Source organism: Argopecten irradians, chromosome 13, assembly GCF_041381155.1.
Source record: "Argopecten irradians isolate NY chromosome 13, Ai_NY, whole genome shotgun sequence".
Taxonomy (NCBI): domain Eukaryota; kingdom Metazoa; phylum Mollusca; class Bivalvia; order Pectinida; family Pectinidae; genus Argopecten; species Argopecten irradians.
This window is the reverse complement of record NC_091146.1, coordinates 296,214-318,035: the sequence shown is the minus strand read 5'-3', so window position 1 is coordinate 318,035 and position 21,822 is coordinate 296,214. Positions and strand designations below refer to the sequence as shown.

At 39.0% G+C, this 21,822-nt stretch overlaps 1 pseudogene; it reads right to left on the bottom strand.

Moving 5' to 3' along the window:
* Positions 1-10,365: 10,365 nt before the first annotated feature.
* Positions 10,366-16,694, bottom strand: LOC138306013 (uncharacterized; annotated as a pseudogene).
* Between the last annotated feature and the right edge of the window lie 5,128 nt (positions 16,695-21,822).

Here is a 21,822-nt window from a genome sequence, read left to right as displayed (position 1 = left end):
GTTCAGGAAGAATGTATGTAAACACTTTCGATTGTCTAATTATTTGCGCACAGATGCGAATTTGAACATGTTAAACTATATTATGGGGTGTATTTTTATTGAACTTTTTTTTTTAAATAATCTACACCTTTCTTTGCTTTTCATAATAATGATATAATGTTTGGAGATATTGAAGACGTCAGATTTTATATTTTATTGGTTAAATACATGCAAATTACAATTGTAAAAAAAATAACTTAAGATTTTTTTCTGTTGTAAATGAAGTTGGTCAACGCACACATGCGCATCGAACGATTACAATAAACGGTTCAACAATTCAACATCGTTTGTTCGCATATTCGGTTTGCTGTTAAAACAATTACCCCTACCCTCCTACTCCCTACCCCTACCCCCTACCCCTACCCTCTACCCCCCTACCCCTAGCCTCCTACTCTCTACTCCTTAACCTCTGCCCCTACCCTCCACCCCCTACCCCTATTCTCTACTCCCTATCCTATACCCTCTACCTTCTACCCTTTACCATCTACCCCCTACCTTCCGCCCATATCCCTACCCTCTACCCTCTACCCTACCCCCACCTCTACTTCCTACCCTCTACCCCTACCACTACCCTTTTTCCTCTACCCCTCTACCCTGAATCTTCTACCCCTTACCCCCTACTCTCTACCCCTATCATCTATCCCCCTATCTCCACCCCCTACTCTCTACTCCCTACCCCTACCATCTACCCCTAACTTCTAATCTCTATCCTCTACCCCTTACCCCCTATTCTCTACCTCCTACCCTTACTCTCTACCCCCTACCCTCTACTCCCTACCCTCTACCCCCTACTCCTACTCTCTACCCCCTATCCCTACCCTCCTACCCTCTACTCCCATACCCTCTTCACCTACCCTCTACCCCCTACTCTTCACCCCTACCTCCTACCCCCTACCCCCTACCCCTAACCTCTACCCCCTACCCCCTACCCCTACTCTCTACTCCCTATCATCTACCCTCTACCCCCTACCCCTAACACTACCCCCTACTCTCTACCCCCTACCCCTACCATCTACCCCTACCATCTACCCACTACCCCTACCCCCTACCCTCTACTTCCTACCCCCTACCCCTTACCCCTACTCCCTATCCTCTATCCTTTACACTCTACCCCTACCATCTACCCCCTACCCCTACACTCTACCCCCTACTCCTACCCTCTACCCTGAATCTTCTACCCCCCTACCCCCTACTCTCTACCCCCTACCCTTCACCCCTACCTCCTACCCCCTGCTCTCTACCCCCTACCTCTACCATCTGCCCTGAATCTTCTACCCCCTACCCCCTACTCTCTACCCCCTACCCTTCACCCCTACCTCCTACCCCCCTACCCCTATTCTCTACTCCCTATCATCTACCCCCTACCCCTACCATCTACCCACTACCCCAACCCCCTACCCTCTACTCCCTACCCCCTACCCTTCACCCCTACCTCCTACCCCCTACCCCCTAACCTCTACCCCCTACCCCCTACCCCTATTCTCTACCCTCTACCCCCTACCCCTAACACTACCCCCTACTCTCTACCCCCTACCCCTACCATCTACCCACTACCCCTACCCCCTACCCCCTACTCTCTACCCCCTACCCTTCACCCCTACCTCCTACCCCCTACCCCTAACCTCTACCCCCTACCCCCTACCCCTTACCCCTATTCTCTACTCCCTATCATCTACCCTCTACCCCCTACCCCTAACACTACCCCCGACTCTCTACCCCCTACCCCTACCATATACCCCCTACCCCTACCCTCTACTCCCTACAACTACCCCTTAACCCTACTCCATATCCTCTACACTCTACCCCTACCATCTACCCCCTACTCCTACCCTCTACCCTGAATCTTCTACCCCCTACCCCCTACTCTCTACCCCCTACCATATACCCCCTACCCCTACCCCCTGCTCTCTACCCCCCTACCATCTACCCCCTATTCTCAATTCTCTATCCTCTACCCCTACCCCTACTACTCTCTACCCCTACCCTCTACCCCTACCCCTACCCCTACCCTCTACTCCCTTCCCTCTACTCCCTATTCTCTACTCCCTACCCTATACCCCCTACCCCTAACCTCCACCCCTACCCCTACCTCTACCCCTACCCCCTACTCCTATCCCTACCCCCTACCCTCTACTCCCTACCTTCTACCCCCAATCATCTAACCCCTTCCCTCTAACCTCTATCCTCTACTCCCTACCCTCTACTCTCTACCCCTACTCTCTACCCCCTACCCCCTCTACCCCCAACCATCTAACCCCTACCCTCTAACCCCTACCCTCTACTATCCCTACCCCTACCCTCTACCCCCTACTCCCTACCCCATACTCCCTACCCTCTTCCCCAACCATCTAACCCCTACCCCCTACTCCCTACCCTCTACCCCGAACCATCTAACCCCTACCCTGTACCCCCAACCATCTAACCCCTAACCCCTACTCCCTACCCTCTACCCCAACCATCTAACCCCTACCCGCTACCCCCTACTCCCTACCCCATACTCCCTACCCTCTTCCCCAACCATCTAATCCCTACCCTCTACCCCCTACCCTCTACCCCCAACCATCTAACCCCTACCCTCTAACCCCTACCCTCTACTCCCTACCCTCTACTCTCTACCCCTACTATCAACCCTTTATAGTCATTTCACAGGTATGTCGTGTATGTATATATTAGTGATTTTTCAAATAATCTTGGTTGTGCATGGCCACTTTTAACAACAATCCGGATTGCACAAGAGAGATGTGTTTAATATCATATATGGGCACTGCATGGTTACTTCATTAGCCGAATTCCTTACTCCAGTAGTTAGATCATATTTATATCCATTGTACTTCACTATGATATTGACAATGGTAAACTAGCGTCAGTATCTATCATACATGCGACCCTCTAATCTTTGACTATTGGGTTACTTCGCACCGTGATTATTGTTTATATTTTGATACCTACATTGTAATCAATAAATATATCTATGGCACATTTATATTCTGTGTGTACATGTGTATCTTCATTATAAATGATTATATATACGTTTAATATTAGCTGAATGAGGCATAATAAAGATTTAAGAATCTGTAGCTAAATGCTAAAAGAATTATATAACATAGTACCGGTATTACTCGCCGTTTACTCGAAACTACCCTCGCTCTTGGCCATGCTTGATTGTTTATCGTCTGGGTATCGACCATATATATATATGTAACGAAGCTGTGTGCTTCGTTTGTTATATTTTCCGGAAATTGTATTACCCGAGACTTTGACGAGACTTCGCTGGGCACGAGATCTCGGGACCGTGCCGAGACTTTCAGTTTTTCTACTGGGCCTTGAGAGGAGGTGAGGGTTGTGTTTTTGATTCCTATGTAATTTTTATATATGCTGTTATCGTATAGAATGGAAATGCATTAACATTACTGTGTGTGTATTTTTCGCTGTCAGTCGATACTTTTGCTATTTTTGGGTTTGAAATACCTGTGAAATTGTGCAATGTTGGACTTGGCATGTTTCGCTTTAGACGGGTTTCGATAGTAATTAATGGTCTTCACTCTTGTGTTGAGAGCTGTTGGTAGCCTAGAAAAGAGTTGGAGCCTCCGTTAGTGAGTTTCGGGGTTAACCGTAAGGAGATATTTTGTGCTTCTCCGCTGGAGAACGGTGTTTGTGAAATTGGAGGTTAAACTATCGATAATCGGCCCGGTGTGTAGCGCCACGTGCTCGGTCTTTTATTGGGGGTAGGAGTTAATTGTGATAGCGGAAACGTGAGAATATTAGCAACGAAACTGTCCATTACTCACCACTTCCCACTGAGCCACGCGAACTCTCTTGTTGTTGTTGTTACTTTACATATGTTAAATGTTAAATAAAACTGTAAAATGAATTTGATGTCGTCCATTGTCCATACTCACTTGTACCTTTGAATATTGTAGCGAGACATAGGAATCTGCAAGCTAACGCGGCAGTCGAACCCAGGGCAAAACAAATTAATTGTATCATTCTACTCTATGCTAATGACTAAGGTCGTGGCAAAACAAGTTGTTACATATACGTATATACGAGACATTTTATGTATGGAAATCAGCCCGTATCGGATTGATTTCCATACAATATCGGAACTAAACCAATTCTAATGGACGTTAAGTTTATTTAGTTCTACTGTAATATGCCAGAAAAGCCCATTGTGGTGAAATGTGTGTGAAATGTTCAAACTCGCTCGCTGTCCGTCATTACACATTGTGGTCGGACATCTTGTATGCCGAACCCTGGCATCTGGAGCAACTTTTGTCTAAATCTACTCAAATAGCTCTTTACCTTATTAGTTGAGCGTTCTCGTCTGAAAAATAATATCATCAACTCTTCAGTGGTTATGTATTCATTTGTTAACGTACGTGACATTTATGCCATATTTTGCTTCGTGGTTATGTAACAAATTTTAGCCTCATTGTCCCCTTAATGTAGATCTTAGCAAACTTTGGCGAAAACTTAATGAGTCTTTAACGTTGTCTGAAATCCTGACCTGGTCACGACTAAGTGGTGTTATTTTTACGGTCGATCCGAAATCAAGGATAGCCACCTAAAACCTATTCTGAACTTGCTCGTAAGTTTCTGATATTTTGTTTATAGCTGCAACGTGCCTGAAATGATCCTAATATAGTCCAGACCACAAGTGTTACTATTTTATAGTACGATCTGAAATTCAAGATAAGTGACATGGAACCATCTAAAAACCCTGACTGCCTAAATAGAATCCATGACTTACCACATTGAAAAAAAATATTTCGAAGAAAGCCGATTGGAGTTATATTTACGTTAGGGATTTTTTTCAATTATTATGAGTATTAAAAGTCGTTATAAACGAGAAAACAAAAGCCGTTATTACGACTTTCAAAAGTCGTAATTACGAGAAAAAAGTCGTTATAACGAGTTTTAAAAGTCGTTATTCCGGGAAAAAAAGTCGTAATTACGAGAGAAAAAAATTGTTATTACGAGAAAAAAAGTCGAGAAAAAAGTCGTTATTACGAGTTTTAAAAGTCGTTATTACGAGAAAATTCAAAGTACTGAAAGTACTGAGAGCTTACGGCAAGTGAAGAAAGTTAATTTGCAGGTATTCAGACGAGTAGACATAAAAAACAAGTGTTAGCTTCCCAAAAAGCTAAGAAGGCTATCATACAGTATTGTTTATTAAGAAGCAATGATAGGAAAGCTTTACAAATTGTTCTTTTCACAGTTACCTAGGGTAGCTGCCATAGTTCTTATTCTCATTTTTGAATAATGATAATTCAAACGCTTTCACATTCAATGTAAAAGATTATCAACTTCATGATATTCATGAAAGGGCCACTAGGCTACCTTTCCGAAACAAAAAAAAGTAAAAATCTTTTTATAACAATTATAATATATAAATAAATTGAAGTTTTGCCGTGCGGCGCAGAAATGGTCAACTAACCCATTGTTATTATGACGACGCCAGGAACATAATACAACCTACGATATGAAACTTAACCTTTTATTTATTTCTTTTTATCTTTTCTATTCTTCCTAACTTACTTTATCTTTCCTAATGCCTCCATTGGCACCGCCTCACTTTTGGCCTTGAGATGAGCGTTCGCCCCTGTGAGGAAGGCTCTGGGTTCTGTCCCCTGGCCAAGACAGACCAAAGTCTATAAAAGTTGTAGTTTCTGCTCCTGCTAAGCGTTCAGCATACAGGGAGTAGGACGACTGGTTCGCCCGTTGTCAGTATAATGTGACCGGGTGGGGTGTGCTGCTTGGTGTCTTCAGTTGCGTGCTTCAGTGATATAGCACTATAAAAAGGGCAACAGTTCCACTATACAAGAAGACACAACATGAATTTACTGCAGTCTCCCAAAACACGCACCTCGCACAACATACACGCAACACACACGGAGGCCGTCCTTTCATGACCATAGCTGTTAATAGGACGTTAATTAATCAAACAAACAACACACGTAAATCATTTGGGCCAGCCAATTAAAGTGCAGTGATAGGGAAGGCCACGCGCCCTGCGCAATACGCGCATTTGTTGAATAAATGACGCATCAAAAAACATACTTTGCGCCCTTTCGCCCTTTCGGCGCATAGACATTTTGACTGATCATCGGTAAGATATTATGGTTTTTGAGACGGACCCCGGTTTCTAAACCCGTTTTTATTGGTTCCCCGCCCGCTGATTTGTCCAATGTATACAGTGGTTACATGACGCGTATTACAAACCACGAATGCATTGAAATATCGAGTTTTGTTTATCTTTTTTTAAGCAAATGTAACTATATATCGTGTTCTGCCTTTGAGTGTAAGCGATTTTCATTTAAACAAGAGGCCCATGGGCCTTAATGGTCATCTGACTATTAGCACAATACAACAGAGTCGTTTATATATTTTAGCCTATTTGACCCCTGTGACCTTGATTGAAGATCAAGGTTATTCATTTGAACAAACGTGGTAGCCCTTCATTCCAGCATGTCACAGGCCCAATATCAGGTCTCTAGGCCTCTTATTTATTCACAAGAAGTCGTTTAAAGATTTTAACCTATCTGACCCCTGTGACCTTGAATGCAGGTCAATGTCATTCACTTTTAACAAACTTGGTAGCCTTTCATCACAGCATGCTGCACTCCCAATATGAGTATCCTAGGCCTTCTGGTTCTTGAGAAGAAGTCGTTTAAACGTTTTAGCCAATTTGACCCCTGTGACCTTGAATGAAGGTCAGGGTCATTCATTTGAACAAACTTTGTTGCCCTTCATTCCAGCATGCTGCAGGCCCAATATTAGGTCTCTAGGCCTCCTAGTTATTCTCAAGAAGTCATCTAAAGATTTTAACCTATTTGACCCCTGTGACCTTGAATGACAGTCAAGTTAATTAATTTGAACAAACTTGGTAGCGCTTCATCCTAGCATGTTGCATGCCAAGTATGAGTACCCTGGGCTTTCTAGTTCATGAGAAGATGTTGTTTAAAGATATTAGCCTATTTGACCCCTGTGACCTTGAATGAAGGTCAAGGTCATTTATTTGATTAAACTTGGTAGCCCTTCATCCCAGCATGCTACATGCCCATTATCAGTACCCTGGGCCTTCTGGTTCTTGAGAAGAAGTCGTTTAAAGATTTTAGCCTATTTGACCCCTGTGACCTTGAATGAAAGTCAAGGTCATTTATTTGAACAAACGTGGTAGCCCTTCATCCGAGCATCCTACAGGCCAAATATCAGTACCCTGGGCCTTCTGGTTCTTGAGAAGAAGTCGTTTAAAGATTTTAGCCTTTTTGACCCCTGTGACCTTGAATGAAGGTCAAGGTCATTCATTTGAACAAACTTGATAGCCCTTCATCCCAGCATGTCACGGGCCCAATATCAGGTCTCTAGGCCTCTTTTGAATTAGTTATTCACAAGAAGTTGTTTAAAGGATTTTAGCCTATTTGACCCCTGTGACCTTGAATGAAGGTCAATGTCATTTACTTGAACAAACTTGGTAGCCCTTCATCCCAGCATGCTACATGCCCATTATCAGTACCCTGGGCCTTCTGGTTCTTGAAAAGAAGTCGTTTAAAGATTTTAGCCTATTTGACCCCCGTGACCTTGAATGAAGATCAAGGTCATTCATTTGAACAAACTTGATAGCCCTTTATCCCAGCATGTCACAGGCCTAATATCAGTACCCTGGGCCTTCTGGTTCTTGAAAAGAAGTCGTTTAAAGATTTTAGCCTTTTTGACCCCTGTGACCTTGAATGAAGATCAAGGTCATTCATTTGAACAAACTTGATAGCCCTTCATCCCAGCATGTCACAGGCCCAATATCAGGTCTCTAGGCCTCTTAGTTATTCACAAGAAGTTGTTTAAAGGATTTTAGCCTATTTGACCCCTGTGACCTTGAATGAAGGTCAATGTCATTTACTTGAACAAACTTGGTAGCCCTTCATACCAGCATCCTTCAGGCCCAATATCAGTATCCTTGGCCTTCTGGTTTTTGAGAAGAAGTCGTTTAAAGACTTTAGCCTTTTTGACCCCTGTGACCTTGAATGAAGGTCAAGGTCATTCATTTGAACAAACTTGGTAGCCCTTTATCCCAGCAACCTACATGCCAAATATGAGTACCCTGGGCCTTCTGGTTATTGAGAAGAAGTCGTTTGAATAAAAAGTTTAAGCACGGCGGACGGCGCATGGCGGACGGCGCACGACGACGGACGGTGCATGATTGACCTAATAAGCGACTTGTCACGTGACACTCAGCAATTGTATAAGCGGTCTGATGTAAACAAAGATGTCATAACGCAATATTCTGATACTGTTCAGATAGTTCCCTGAGTTAGAACCTTGATGTAAATCTGATACTGTACTTGCTGGTCGAAATCAACTATGAGAGATAATTTCCATTCTTTTCACTCAACAGCTTGAAAGCGACAGAGACAATTTCTTTAGCATCCCCCCGATGTGGTCGATCACATTCACGTAACTTTATCTGAAGAACACCTGAACAAGTCAACCACGTGCATTACGGTAGTAATCTTCAACATCCCTTCCGTATTTGGAGACAGAAACAACAAAACTTATAAGCGTTCATTTCGTTTTGCTTCTACATTGAATAAATTGGTCTTTGGGTCGGTATATGAACTGCATACCACTTATGTTTCTGATTTTGTATTTGACAAACAATGACGCATGAAGTGAACTAGATAACATGTCTGTGTATTTCTGCTAACATACATATAATCAATGTTTCGTTTTACAACAAGAAAAAAAAGTTTAATATTACTTTAAATTTTGAAGCAGTTTCTGGTTAAATAATCAGTTAACAAATTCATCTGCTAGCATTATTTACTTATTTGCTGAATCAACAGTACACTGACAAATGAGTGACTAACAAAACATTGATGATACATGCTGATGTTAACTTTTGTTTTTGCCTCAATGTCCCTAGAAATTGTTGTTTTGACGCATTGTCTGATCAAATGTCCCATCAAAATTTTATTTCAAGGGGACATAGTCGTATAGTAACAAATCTCCTTCCCTATCACTGAAAGTGAACCCACTACTTATAACAATGTGAAATCCCAACAACATGGCAGGCAAAGCAACCAATTATAATAGGATGGTAGCAATAATGAAAATCACTGGAACCTACAACTTAAAAAATGTGTTCCTATCCAAATAATCTCCCCAGAGAGAAGTAAATGTGTAATTAACATTATTTGATTATTGATCGTACGGTTATGGAGAAAAATTTGTTTGTTTACCTGTATCACTTCACTGAACACAGAAAACACAAAAGTCAAATAACGTCATAAAAGTATAATATTTGCAACACATAACAAAAGGGATATATTGACATGTCAATACTTTTGAATAACAACATATATTTCAAAACCAAACAAATATTTTATGTTATCCCTTCTTAATTACGAAAAATAAATTGTCCATATCATTTTAAAACGTCGTTACACGTACAAATGTATATACATCAAAGGGAGATAATCTAATGTCAAAATTTTTGAAAGAATTCAAAATTTAAATATTAACTCCAAAGCCATAAATATTGAAATGATCACACTTCTTAAATGTTTGATAGATCATGAAGCTAGCAAAGTAATAACATTCAGTAAAATATTGGAATAATTACTGAGAATTGGTATAAATAGGCTGGAAAAGTCAGGTAAAAATGGAAAAGGAAGAGGGAGGGGGCCGTTTAAATCACACCGATTTATATATATACATGTAAAATTTATATGCACACAGCCTTACTTCACTTCCCTACATCGGTACTAATTTTGTGTCTAATATATTAGTAATATTGATCCTCAATTACTTTTAATTTCCAACTTTAAAATCAGTCTAAGTTTAATAGTACTAGTATATCCACTAGGAATAGATAAAAATTGGGAGACAGCCAATAAAAAACAAACAGTGAAGGCTACTTAGTGTTAATAATCGGTTGTAAAATCACATTCAATGATCGGTTTAGGACAACCTACTAATTATCAATTTTGAATTTGGATTACATTTATAGAAAACTTTTTTTATATTTATGTATGTATTCAACCTTTTATTTTCTCTGAAGAATTTTAGAAAGATATCTTGTGGCAACGGTTCAACGAAGTGTTTTTTTTTTAATTCAAATTATTGTTTATCTAACATGTCTAAGACATTTTGAGAAAATTTGTTTTTACACCAATATACAAATGATAAAGGTTCAGAACAATATAAAATAAGCACAAGTTATCTCCCATTTTAATAATTGATTATTGAATTTCATAATCGATAGTCTTTAGGAAAATCATAATCGATCGATCATCAATGAAAAAACAATAATCAGTCCAACATTAGGTGGTAGAATCAAAGGTCATGTGTATATATACATATACATTTAAAGACAAAGTTCTGTTGTCAAAAGGAATATCCGCTCACAAATTCCTACATAAAATAAACTTATTTCCATCACTACAGATCTTTTGAAGACAAGACACGCCTTACAAATGTGAACAATGTAATATAGCAGTCATTTTCATCGTAAAAGTAAACCTTTCCGTTTGCATGGAACATTTGGTACTTGGTTGCTTTCTGTCAGATCCATTTCTGACTTTGGTACAGTGGGTTTTGGACAGGTATTGTTTTTTGAACTTTCACTTTTACAAAATTCCCTAATATTGTCATATAAGTACCATTGTCTAGAAGGATCTAGTCCTTTTGACATAATTTCCTCTGGTTCATCTTCTGCAGATGGAAGGATTTCCTTTCTCTTAAGTAGATTGACTGACACTGGAAGTGAGTCACCGACTTCCTTACACAACACTTCACCTGGCTTTGTAGATTCCACAAGAAAAATGGTGGTATTTTGTCAGGTTTTTCAATGGCTTGAAGTATTGTTTCAGGTAACACTTCCAGTCCCTAAAGATGACTGGTTTTTCCTCATCTTGAACCAACTGTGGAATATTGTGTCCACTCCGTGATGAAGTTGTAACTGTGCGAGCAACCTCCTCTAAACTTTCAGCATTACTAGATCTCCAGCGCAATTTCCACACACCAAAATGCCAGTCAGGATCAAACTTTGTATGGCCAGCAATCATCATCGAGTACTGGATACCAACATGAAGACCTGTGTAATACAATAAAACAAAAAATGAGTTCATTGTTCTACAAAAAACTTTAAAAATTACCATTAGAAGGAAATTATAGGTACTACTGCTATACAATATCAATATAAAAAAAATTAAAATATTTATAATTAATTGTTGCAAATCTATAATAAGTTCCAAATTTGAATATTTTAATTTGATCTTTTGAGAAACAAACTATTCAAATTGTAGACTGATTGATGACTAAAATAGTAAAAACTGAAAGTCAGTGACTAATCTATACATATATTAAACCTCCCCACCCAATCTCAAGGTATTCATGTAGTTCTAATGCTACAAATTAATCAGGTCATGATGTGGTATTGACTTTTAAATCTCAAATGTCTGAAATATGAAATTCCATCATTGTATTGCACAATTTGGTTTATTACAACAGGAAAATGTCATAATTCTATATATGGAGAAATGAAAATTTTAAGATCAGCATATATATATACAGTACCTGAACCGTTTAACGTTTCCAGCCTAACGCAAACGCAACGCAAAAAAATCGTCCGTTAGCTAACGCTAACGATTGCTAACACTAACGATTAACGATTAACGATAAACGGTTAACGCAATACCGGCTAACGATTAACGATTAACGCAAAACGCAAAACGATCGGCTATGATAAACCGGAAATACCATTGTTATAATCACGGACACGGCTTGACGGTAAATAAATTACGGATCTTGACGTTCTGAAATACAAACGAAAGTACAAGAAAAACTGGAGTATGTTCGGGATTAAAGTTTCTGTATATCATATAAACATTTGCCTATGAAAACTATATGGACACGATGAAGTCAAAGACGACAGTACTCAATGCAAAGTTTCCACTTTACATGTACAAAATGTACGTTTACAAAATGAATTACATGTGCAACTGTGTGTATGTATTATTCTAAAGTGTCATTTTACCCGATATTTTAAGAAATAACAAATTATTACAACATCTCTTTACTGATAATAACACAATGAAGTCAAACACGACTGTACTCGATACGAAGTTTCCACTTCACACGTACACGTACGTTTACAAATTACGTGTACAGCCGTATGTATTAAGAGAGAATTGTATTATTCTAAGTGTCATATTTGTCCGACATTTTAAGAAATAATAAACAAATTGTTACAACAACACTTTATTGATAATATTACCGTCACATACTGGTACTTTAAATAGTATCATGGTATTGAAATGACGAATAAAACATTTTCACACAAACACATTTAAAATGCAGTAAAAATCAAATTTCCATCTATATGTTTGATTTCTATTATCGATGTTTCATAACTCAACAATTGTAATAATTAACATCTTATAGTGTTTCCCGCATCAATCACAAGTTTAAGGGTTTTTGTAGATTGTCGAAAGGCTCTTCTGCTTAACATGGAAAATTGTATTCTCGGAATATTTGTTTCATAACGGATTACACGCTGTATATTACTAGGGTGTGCATTCATAAAAGCTCATTGCTTACTAGGCATCGATTTTAGGGTCGTACATGTACATTTACAAATGCACGTACATACGCCACAGCTACTGTAATAAAGATTGAACATTTGGATTCGTGTTTCACCATTTGCAGTTCTCTCATTTTATAGTTCATGCATATAATAAAGATATAAAGAATGAAAATATTTCACTTCCAGTTATTTATATTCAAATTAAGTCAATAATGCATAATCATTAATAACAACGACGATGAAGATAGTGATGCACATGCATACATGTATGTACACTGAATATTATATACTGTAAAATTGCATTGCGACAATTTTCTACGTATATTTGTAACTGGTGTAAGAAATATAGTTATTTGATCACATTTCACATCAAGCAACTCTTCAATTTACAGTTTAAACAAATTAATTATTCATACAATGTATAAGTGTAAGTTAATTTTTTCCAGCGTAATCTATACTATATGAAAGCATATTGCACACATCAAAACTTTGAAATACGACAGTACATATATGGACGTGAAATGTACTGTCACAGTGTACGGGGCACAGGTAAGTTGGGTATAAAGTTAATCTCCCTCCCAAGAAGGTGTTAATTACAGGTGAACTCCGCCCGTGGCAAGCTACAGGGGGTCGACACAAGGTAACACCAGTCGTGACCTATATACCTGTACAGGTAAAATACCCGTGCGCGTCACGCTGGGAATTGAAGAGATTCCAGTTACAAATAACAACGGGTGCCCGTGACTGTCCAGTTTTTATTGATATGAGCTGATTTGACACGCGTACAGTATGTGTGAAGGCTTACAATGTAACGTACCCCTACACAGTTCGAATTATCTACACGTGTTCTACATGTAGTTGTAGGATTGCAAACATTTACATCATTTTATTCCATTTTCATATAAATAAAAGTACTAATAAATGGCGTTTAAAAGTATGTACATGTAAATGACAAATCTCACCTATTCCTCGTGTTCAAACTCGTCATATTAATGATTTTTAAATTTCACGAATTTATGCGTTCTTCGTACATTGATAATATTTAACATAACAAGAACAATATTATGCAGCGTGTCTGTAATAACATTTTTATATTTTTATTATCTGTTTTAGCTATTTTCTTGTGTAATCTATCAGTCGTGGTGGATACACGAAGCGGTAAACGTAATATCTTAGTAGATAAAAATGAACATTATATCCGGATCGTCAAAGCATATCACCGGCATTTGGTTCTATTTTTAGTGGTTAACGTTAGCGGAAGTCGGTCCTGCTAACGATTAACGCAAACGATTTCTAACGCAAACGATTGTAAACGCAACTAACGATTAACGATTGCTAACGCAAACGATAACGATTAACGATAAACGATTGCTAACGTTAACGATTGCTAACGGAAATAACGCAAACGCAAACGAAACGCAAATTTGGGAACGTTAAACGGTTCAGGTACTGTACAAAATTGTGGTTGAAGTTCAAGCCTAACAAACCTATGAAGGGGACTTACCAACTATCACCCTCCAAAGGGCATACCACAACACAATGTTGTTTTTATTCTGTCCACTGCAGTTGTCAAAATGGATGTTGGCGATCTCTTCTCCATGTCCATGATGATGAAAATAGTGATGGACCATGCTGATAACTGAGTTAGCTCCCTTTCCTACTCCTGAACTTTCAGCCTCATCCACCAAATAGAAAACTTGCTGTCCTGTTGAATAATTACAATGTATTGATCAAGTAAAGGAATACTGTAGTTAATTCCTACCAGTTTCATTGGCAATATCAACAAATGTGTACCACTGGAATCATCACTGTCACTCAATTTTTAATTGAAATCTCATATCATTAAAGGAAATTTTCAATAAAAAGGTGTTTAAGGTAAATGATATACATGTAATTTAAATTACCAATAATTGATTATGTTTGATTTGATTTAATTTGCAAATCATAAAACTGATGTATTTTAAAGATCAATTAATTAATTGGTTTTATGATTATCTTAAGCTTATTAAAGTAAAACTCGGGGGTTAATTACCTGAACCTTCCGAGCAGATTCCAAAGACACTGCATTTCCTTGGTGTCTTAAAGAAGATTGGACCAACTTGTTGAGCATGATGGGGAAAATGAACTTGTTGTGCGAAATCCCAGGAATAGTGGAAAGCACCATCAACTGTACAGGGTGAATTGCCTACAAAGAAATAAAGACAACCATATACATTTCTACATAACATGAGCATTACTACATCAAGTATATTTGTTTTTTTTTATATATATAATTAATTTGATAAATACATTTGTTCTTAAAAATCAAATACATTGTACATGTAGTTAAGTTTAATTGAAATCAAATAAGATTTCATTATGAACATTCAGATTTTTTCCCAATTCATGAATAAAAATTTAAAGGTTTTTTATGTAAAAAAATTGAAAGGCATTTCATGTAATATTATATTCCCCGGTATGTATACACGAGTGGTCTTTATCTTAACATTCTAGTCTACTGAAAGCTAGGCTGAAAAGCTGTAATAGCAGACTTGGAACCTGTTTAAAATAATAATCTATATAAACTTTGAATAATTCTGATATGCTTTATTTAAAGATGTCTATCTGAAGAATCTATTGCTCAGCAAAAAATGTAAATATTGATTTGTATTTCATTATTATTAATTACCTGTTGTCTTCTCTGTTTCTGACAATAACTTGAACTTTTCTTTACTCTCTGTGCACTGCTTTCTGTATATATCTCTCTGTTGTTTTGCCTGACTTATATGAGTACAGTATTCCTCCAAGACTTGTTTCTTTTCATCATCATTTATTGAACCAGTAGCAGATAATTTCAATGAAAAAATTTGGCAAGAGTTACACAAGTCTGTACATGGTTTCATAACTGTGATATATGGGCATAGATCATGCCATACTCTTTGGAAGGTGCGTAGACTCACTCGTCTATAATTCATTTTTGCCGGCCAGTGAATCAAACTTTTCAAAAATGTCCATGGCAGTTGTATCCGAGGGAAGAAGAAGCACTTTTTCAGACCTGTAATTTGGTAATCTTCCCGGAATAGGCAATGCATTGTCTCTAGCAAATTTTGACAAGAATGTCTTGATATTCTGTCTGCCTTGTACAGAGAGAGCATTATGCGGAGCTTTTCCAGAATTTCCATGTTTTCGTGGCATCAAACCAACAGTATCTAGTGACTTACTAATTGCCTGTAATTTGTTCTTGCTGATGCCATGAATAAAACAAAATGTAGTTCTACAAACACGGATTCCATTGAAATAAAACTCCTGATATGGTCGCTCTCGTTCCTTTATCTTGTGTTTCTTAGATTGGGTTATGACTGCCAGATTTTACGATGAGCAAATAGCTCAGCCTTAACAGTAATATCTAGTTCATCATGTGTTAATTGGTGACAATGTTCTCTAAATTCAAATGCCGATTCTAAGTCTATTTTTTACACTACATGCTTCTCCACCATACACTTTACAGCCACATGTGTCATTACGAAATTTTGGCCTGTGCTATATATTCAATAGTGTCACATTCAGTGGGATCTGTTGAAAACAAATACAACATCATTATCATCTGATGACTTATCGGACTTCGTAATTACACTCGTCTTTCACTGGAATCTGACGAAAGTTCTCTGAAAGCATCGGCGCTACCCTCGGATGATGTGTACAGTCTTTGAATAATAAAGTTGATCAACAGTCTCTATTTCATCTATAAATGGTTTATCCTGATTCAAAATAATTTCTGCTGGAATGCTACAACAACTATTGTTCGTTGCAGTAGATAGTTGACTCATTTTAATGATTCAAGTCTAACATGATTTCGTGCCATGGTACATTAATTCAAACTGTCGAATAAGTATAAGCTTACGTATGATACGCGTTTCATAACATCGCGAAGTATAAAGTGATACTACTTTAACTACTCAGTTTGAACGTTCCTTCATTAATATAACATCGTATCTCACCTACCGGGCTTGGTTTTCATTGATCAAGTGAATCATCATTGCAGATTACACACTATGACAATTCAGAGAGATGTAAACGTACGTGTTGTTGTCATTACGCCACTAAGAAACTAACTAGAGTGATCTCCCGTAAACACCGGGTGCGTTCGGGTCCGTGCTTCTATAAATATGCGTAAGCTTGTGTCATCTTTGGGATTCCAGTATATTAACAATGCACATTTATTATTTTGAAACAAAACAATTAACTCATAAGCCAATATAATAAGTAACACATTTAATTTAGTGTCGTATTTTATTTAACACACCATGTCTTCACAGCAGTTATCAAGTTTGTCGGCAAGAAGCAAAGATAATTGGATCTGCCGATCGAAGAATAAAAGAATTTACGAGATCAAACAGTTGTTTATTACAGTTGATAAACAAAGTAATAGTTTGACTTTAATTATATTGTACATTTCATGGTGTCCAAGCTTATGTGTTGCTAGACTAGTCAATATATTGTGTGAAAAAAAAAGTCTCCGATCACGTCACAGAAAAAATACAGCAAAATGTCTCGTGATTTTAGACGGCTTTTTCTCAGAATGAGGCTTGCCGCATCTGTACCCATTTTCGCAGTCGCCGTCACATTTAAGCTTTTAGCCAATTTAGGTATTTCAGTTACTTTCAATTAGTCTTTCACAGTAAAACAAATATTTTTGATGGATTAAAAATCAACCTAGGGTTTATAACAGGCATGAAACATCATGATCATTACAGTACCTGTGGTATGAATGTTATGTATATTTAAATGCAACAACATATATAGCTCAAAATTATCTGTAAAGATCTGCTTGGAATGACTTTGGGTAAAATGTGAGAAAGAAGCATTATTAGTCTCATTGTTAGCAATATTGAAAATAAATATGTTATATGATATTTATTTGTGGTATTTTTCATTCATATAGGGGTGAACTAGATCATGATGACCATGCAGCTTTTAGGAAGTGGTTCAGCTATTTAGGCGAGCATAGGTCGATATTCCCAACTGGTCTCCATGAAAGCTGGGTCCACGTCCCGAGACTGGGTGCACTGCTCTCATGCGGATGCGCACCACTTTTGTGGGGTGTGATGTGCGTCTGCTTGATATCAGTGTAGCTGAAGGCTTTCACAGTAGCTCCAATTTGAGCCAACCTGTTTGCCGTGGGTTGCATCTCGTATCCGGGGGAAGAAGGTCCTGGTGGTTGAATAGGTTTTGCTCTTTTTTCTTCCTTTTTTTACTGCTACACACTACTTTGGCTTCAGACTCCGTTAGACGAGAGGTAATATGGGCCCTGTATTATCAATCGGCTGGTCATGCCGAGCCCTTGGTTCGTAGGTCTCCAAGAAGGCGGTGGCTTAGGGTCAATCGTGAGTTTAATTTGGATTGTCTTGATTCTGATCGATCTTGCAGGTGTACAATCTTGCGAGCGTGCTGTCGCAAGCTTGATTTGAATTATGTTTGTTCGAAATATTCTTCCGAGTATACTATCTGTGTAACCCTGACACTTTGACATTGGATATCCATGTCATCATGAGTGTCCCCCTGTTGGGCTCCGAGGTGGGTGGGGGCACAGCTAGCGAATTGTAATTAACTCTAAAAGATGGCTTCCAAAAACAAACAAAATGAACTACAACCAAAATCTCCCCAAAAGGAATCAACCACAAATCAACAAACAAAAAGCGGTACAACAAACACATTCCCACAGTTTCTGGTCATGTCCTCTACACAGAGTGGCAAGACCACTGCAGGTTTATCACCCTTAATATTGCGAAAGGGCATCAAAGGCATTGCTGGAGATGTCAAATCTGTCAAGCCTTTGGGATCGGGTGATCTCCTAATAGAGGTTTTCCGCAAGCAACAAGCGGAGAACCTCCTTGGAACCAACAGTTTTGCCGGCCTCAGTGTGTGTGTAAAACCACACTCATCATTAAATTGCAGCAAGGGGGTAATCAGGTGCCCAGCCTTGCGCAATGACAATGAGGCTGACATACTGTCATACTTCCAAGAGGAGAACATTCCGGTCTCTCATGTTAAACGCATCATGACGAGAAAAAGTGGGAGCTTGGTCCCAACACACACTTTTATCTTAACATTCGCTACACCAACATTACCACAGAGCGTAACTGTTGGATACCAACGTTACAATGTCACTGTCTACATCCCTAATCCATTGAGGTGCCGTAACTGCCAGAGGTACGGCCATCATGAGAACAATTGTAGACGGAAAATGGTATGTCAGTACTGTGGCCGTGAAGGTCACGACGAAAAAGACGAATGTGACATTGTCAACCGTCACTGCGTCAATTGCGGGGGTGACCATGCTGCGTCTGCTCGCACCTGTCCCGCCTGGACTCGGGAGAGGGAGATATTACGGGTCAAATATACCCAAGGTGTCTCTTTCCCCGAGGCTAGGAGGATAGTCGAGCGTTCAGACCTGAATGTGGCAACCTATGCTCAGATCACCCGCGCAAAGACGCCTGTTGACAGTGTCACCGTCAAACATGCGTCGGTCCAGGCCTTGGTTGACAAGCCTAACTGGGACAATGATGTCCCAGATATGGCTGATGCTAAGACCTGCAAAATAATCATGGGGGACCCGAACAGGTTCAAGTCTGGTCCATATAAGCCCCAACACAAACCACAACAAAAACCACAACAAAAACCACCTGGAGCTAAAACGCCAATCCCACCGGCGTCTCCAGAACTTACACAACACCAAACACCGAACATTAGAAAAAAAGTTACCGCCGCTCGTCATAGACGTGCTACATCTTCACCGTCTATTGACGTAAAAAAACTCCCTGAGAAAGCCAAGCGACCAGCAAATACACCACCGCAGGAGCAACGCCAGACAAAAACCACCAAGGTAAAGCTGGCGAGGCTCCCTGCAATAAACAACAAACCCAGTAAGGGATCAGATGACCCTATCCTTGGACGGAACATCTATGATGTTCTATCGGACGACAGCGAGTTTGGTGACAACACATTTATCGCCACCAAACAACCTACTTCAAGTAGTCCTGTCGGTCCGACAAACTATCCTCAGGGACCAACATAGAGACAAACACTATCATACAATGGAACATACGCGGATTTAAAGCGAACATAGAAGAATTAAAACATCTTATACAAACAAAAAACCCATCCATATTCTGCCTTCAAGAAATAATGCTGAAAGACACCATCAATCTCCGACAATTTACACTATACACCAAAACTCCAACAACAGGTGGCCGCCCATCAGGTGGTGTGGCGGTGCATAAAAACGTTCCTCACAGACACATTCAGCTAAATACCACCTTACAAGCTGTTGCTATAAGCGCAACTCTTCACCGAAAAATAACAATCTGTTCTATATATTTACCTCCAAATACTCCATTTAGTTGTGATGAACTTAGTAACATCGTATCACAACTACCAGTGCCATATATTATCATGGGTGACTTTAACGGTCATAATAGCCTCTGGGGCTCCCCAGGCACTGACGATAGAGGTAGACGTATCGAAGATTTTATTAATAAAAACAGCTTATGTCTTTATAACACCAATGCCCCAACATATTTACACCCTGCCTCTGGCTCGCTTACCCACATTGATTTATCGTTGTGCCATCCATCAATTCTTCTGGATTATGATTGGATGGTCAACGGTGATCTCTGTGGGAGCGATCACTTTCCAATTATACTTAAAAACATAGGGTCACCAAAACTTGAGGAGCCTATTCCTCGTTGGAATCTACATAAGGCGGACTGGGTTCAATTTAAAAATTTGTGCGCAGAGGAGCTCATTGAGGATAAATTTTTGAACCTCGATGACCCCATTAAAATTTTCACAGAAGCGCTCACTTCTATCGCTACAAAAACCATACCAAAATCCGTGCCAAAACCTACAAAGTTTCGTCTCTCAAATGATTCATTTATCAATAGATCTGGTAGAAATTCCGCTCTAAGGCGGTACTTGGCTTCGCCAACCGTCTCAAACTATAACAATTTTAAAATTTGGAGAGCAAAAGCTCGAAGGTCTATCAAATCCGACAAGAAAAGTACTTGGAAAGAGTACGTCTCAAAAATTAATTCCAATACATCTTCGAAGAAAGTTTGGGAAATGATTGGAAAAATCAGTGGGAAAAGAAAAGCAACACCATCCTCCCACCTCATTAACAACAATAAAATATTTTCTTCAAAATCCGAAATAGCTGACGCCTTTGCCAAAAATTTTGCTAAAAATTCATCCATCAAAAATCATTCCAAAAAAATTTCAAAAATTTAAAAAGGAAAAGGAAAAGAGACGTCTTAATTTTAAATCCTCCAATAGTGAAAGTTACAATAGGCCTTTCGAGATACCAGAATTGCTCGAGTCCCTTGAGAAATCAAAGGACTCGGCAGCTGGACCAGACGAAATTCCATATATGTTTTTAAAACAATTACCAGACTCTTCACTAAAATGTCTTTTAACTATATTTAATCAAGTTTACTCTTCTGGCAAAATTCCTGAGTCTTGGAAGGAATCTACTATTATACCCCTTCCGAAGCCCGGGAAAAGATGCTACTGATGCCAATAACTATCGTCCTATTTCATTGACGAGTTGTATTTGTAAAACTCTAGAACGTATGATAAATACCAGATTAGTTTGGTTCCTGGAATCAAACAATATTTTAAGTCCTTTGCAAAGCGGCTTTAGAAACCGCAGGGGAACGGTAGACCACTTAGTTAGACTAGAAACATTTATACGAGAAGCATTTGCCAAGAAAGAACATCTTGTGGCCGTATTCTTTGACCTTGAAAAGGCATACGACACAACTTGGCAATATGGAATCATGAACGATCTCCATGACATCGGTATACGTGGTAATTTGCCAAAGTTTATATCAAATTTTATATCTGACAGGCATTTCAAAGTTCGAACGGGTTCAACTTATTCAGAAACAGAAACACAGGAGATGGGCGTCCCTCAGGGTGGTATCTTGTCCGTCACACTTTTTGGACTAAAAATTAACAGCATAACTAAATGTCTTGGCCAATCTACGGAAGGGTCTCTATTTGTGGATGATTTCTTGATCTGTTACAGATCAAAAAACATGCACACTATAGAACGACAACTACAACAATGTTTAGGCAAATTACAAAATTGGGCTGACGAAAATGGCTTTAGATTTTCAAGATCAAAAACTGTCTGTATGCACTTCTGTCAAAAACGAAAACCA